Below are 4,078 nucleotides of genomic sequence, written 5' to 3' on the forward strand. Positions count from 1 at the left end.
CACTTTATCTACACAAAAAGAAATCCATATGCTTACATAATTCCAACTATAATGTGAATGTCTCCGACTAAAAAAAGAAAATATTATACTTACATAAACAAAAACTCATATTATGATTTGTCTTATTGAATGACACCTCAAATAAACAAAAATGCAAATAACATTCACAAATTTATAACTGAATAGAGAGAAAAAATCGAGAGATTAATAGAGAGATTATCATAGAAGTGTATCACAAAATTATACATGAATATAGAGGAAGAATTGAGAGATTATTATAGAGGTTTACCTTGAAGAGAAAATGAAAATTTGTAACCAAATAKAGAGAAATAATGAGAGTTAAAAGAGTAATTATTATAGGGAATATGAATAGGTTGAAACAACCTAATTAAAAGGTCTTAAATGTGAATATTAAAAATCAAAAACAAATATTGAGGTAGGAAAAGCTTGAAAAAAAGAGAAAAAAGATAAAACATTTTCTTGTTTTGAGAAGAGGCTACATCATTACATGTGGTTTCTTCTTTAATATATATATATATATATATATATATATAGATTATTTCATTCAGCTTCAAGTTTTAGTGCGAACACCCTTAAACCGAAGTTTTTTATCATACCTGTATTTTTTTGTAGGGTAAAGATGTATTTAATTTGGTCTGACAATAATGTGCTTACAACTTTTACTTCACTCCCACCTTTCGTTGGGGTACAATGGTATGCCATTTAACTGAATGTAATTCCTATCACAATATCTTTTCTTTTATACGTGTGTTGGGATAATTACACCGGTCCACAAGCATGGAAATTACTTATACAAAGATTTGAGCTTGTTTTTCTATACATCCTAAAAAGTCTCTTACTAGCTTAGGGCGACATAGATGCTCATGCATAGTGCTAAAACAATACATTTTCTATACAATTCATTTCTCTACTCTATATGAGAAACATAAACAAGAGTCTAAATACATTAGTTCAACATGCTTCAATTCTTTGGGGTACGGCTACATTCATTTCTAGGCATAGCATGTGTTAACACGTCTCGTAAAGTTATTCCTAGAACAAGAGTTTAATTAATTGATGCTCAAAATATCTAGTCGTTAATTGCTAAGATTATTAATCTGAGACAAAGTTGCATAGGTCTCTAGTCATCGTCTTAGGCTCTAAAAATTCATAATTATAGGTTTTACTGTATCATAATGTTACTGATCATGGCCCGGCATAGCCTTACCCCTTAAACCCGAACAAGATTGTCTTTCTATTTTTAGCGGTGTTGAGTTTTTGCTATTTTAGGTTTTATCTTCACGTGTAAACAAATATTTTTTCTTCAAAATATATTAATATAAAACTATACTAAACAAATAAAAAAATCACTGTCACACACATACATATATTTATATTTCAATGGCTAACATATTAACTCCTTAAAACTCTCATCATATAGGTGACCGTCGACACTACAATAAGAATTTCATGTTTTTTTTTCTTCCATCATCATATATATGACTACGATTCTCGTTCCATACTTGTACCACTTCTCCCACTTGATAGTGGATTTGGTGAATTACTTATTACCTCCAATTTCAAAGCCTTGTTAAACTACCTTCTACGACACGCTGTCTGTTGTTGATTCCCTGTACGGCCCGGTGTTTGTTTTCCTTCCACTTAATAAAATTATGTAGAGAGAGAATGGGTTCATGTTTTCTAGATATATCCTTGAAGATGATGCCTATTATGGGTAAAAAGTTTAGGCTTGCCATAGAAAATGAGGAACTCACGTGATTATGTGGTTCGGTTTGTTTGCGACTATCAGCCTCTATCTATCGTTAATTTTTTAAACTGAAATGCAGTTTTTTTCCAGTCCATGTTTCATCATTAATGTTTATGAATTACCATAAACGCAGGACCTCTTTTCCGGCGGACAAATTCACCGGAAATCCGCTGGAAATTGGTTTTTCCGGCGGATTTGTCCGCCGGAAAAGAGGGCGCTGGTAATTCGTTTTCCGTCGAGTTTTCCGACGGATGCTTTATTTTTCCGGCGGATTTCGGCCGTCGGAAACCTTTCGCCGGCTTAATTTCGAAAATTTGATTTTACTTAATAAAAAAATTAAGAAAATTTTTAAAATGAAATTTTAAGTTTTTTCTCGCCGGAAAAATATTTTAATCAAATAAGATTTTGAAAAAAAACTTTTTTAAATTTTACCGGCTGATATGTCTGCCGGAAATCCGCCCGTTATATTATTTATTTTTTTAATATCTATTTACTTTTTATATATTATTAAAAAAATTCAATATTAGCGGCGGATATATCCACCGGAAATCCGCCGGAATAAAAAAAATTATAAAAAAATTATTTTTTATTTATTGTTTCAATAAATATTTAAAACCTGTAAATCTAAAAAAATATGGATAAAACTAAAAAAATAAAATGCAACCAAATATCATACATTACACTAAACAATTGTTACAAATAAATAATATACAATTTAACGTATCATACAATGTTACCAACAAACTAAATTGTTCCAAATAAACAAACGATATTCAATTAGGTGGCGGTGGGAATTGTGATTGACGGAGTTCGTTAAACATAACAGCCATATCATTAATTTGTGTCTGTAGTTGCTCCTCCACCATCCATCGGCGCTGATTTTCTTCTTGTAAATCCAGAACTTTGGTCTCTAAGGTTACAATTTTCTATAAAATAAATAAAACGTTATAATATTTAATGTGAATCATAAACTAAGTCGATAAACATCATCAAAAGAAAAAAAAAGACACATACTCGCTTATCCGAAGACGATGAACCAGCTTCCGTGTAGTCCCTGGTCAAGACACAATTGGGATCTTGGTTGTACCCAAACCCAAATAGACGACCTTTTTTGCTTCCTCCAACCGCTTGCTCCCACAGCTCTTTATCAACTAAGGGATAGGTAGAGGGATCATCGCCGTATATTTGGTTGAGACCCGTTGAATAGTCATCCTATATATGGTTTAAAAAAGATTGCAAGTCAATTTTGATAGCATGATGGCTGTAAATGGGACGTTTCCAGGCAAACTAATAGTGATAGATACGAAAATTGTATCCAAAACAATCCTAACGTTTGTCCAACAATTGGCAACCCAAACTAAAGCATGATATATACGTAATTTCTAACGTAAACAATCATAATGTTTGCTCAACAAATGGCAACCCAAACTAAATAATGATATATATATAAATACACGTAATTTCTAACTTAAGCAATTATAATGTTTGCCCAACAAATGGCAACCCAAACTAAATAATGATTTATACGTAATTTCTAACTTAAACAATCCTAATGTTCGCCCAACAAATGGCAACCCAAACTNACCCAAACTAAATAATGATTTATACGTAATTTCTAACTTAAACAATCCTAATGTTCGCCCAACAAATGGCAACCCAAACTAAATAATGATTTATATACGTAATTTCTAACTTAAACAATTATAATGTTTGCCCAATAAATGGCAACCTAATTATAATAAATAGATATACTTACCATGACTTGGCTACACTTAGTGGTCACGTACCCCCCCGAATCCGTAGATGCGGCATATGCACTCGACCTCTTCTTATGTTTGTAATCTAATAATTCCACAATGGTAGGGGCATGCCATCTTTTGCTCATGTATACAAAGGTCAAATTATACAAACATGTGTTAATTATAACATATTAAAAATCAAGCTACTAAATTAATGGGTTTTAGGTTCTACCAAACGAGCACCATGCTCCGAGAATGGTATCGATCCACCGGTGTGTAGCGAAACTTGGCTATCACGGTTCTTACGCGCCACACCGGAAACAACCTTCCAATTATCACTGTTCCAACGATCGACTATCTGGACCCACACATCTGAAGATATCCAGCTGGGGGGAGGGAATTCTTCAACACACTCATGTAACGCCCCAAACCACACATTGCATGTAACACATATTTCATACAAAAGAAATACATAATATTATCCCATTCAGGTTCCTTAGTACAAGAATCTATTATAACCAAATACAAGGTCCAAAAATTCAAATACATATCTTGTACTAATCAATCAAAA

The sequence above is a fragment of the Cynara cardunculus genome, assembly GCF_001531365.2.
Source record: "Cynara cardunculus var. scolymus isolate 2C chromosome LG 12, CcrdV1, whole genome shotgun sequence".
In the NCBI taxonomy this organism is placed as follows: Eukaryota; Viridiplantae; Streptophyta; class Magnoliopsida; order Asterales; family Asteraceae; genus Cynara; species Cynara cardunculus.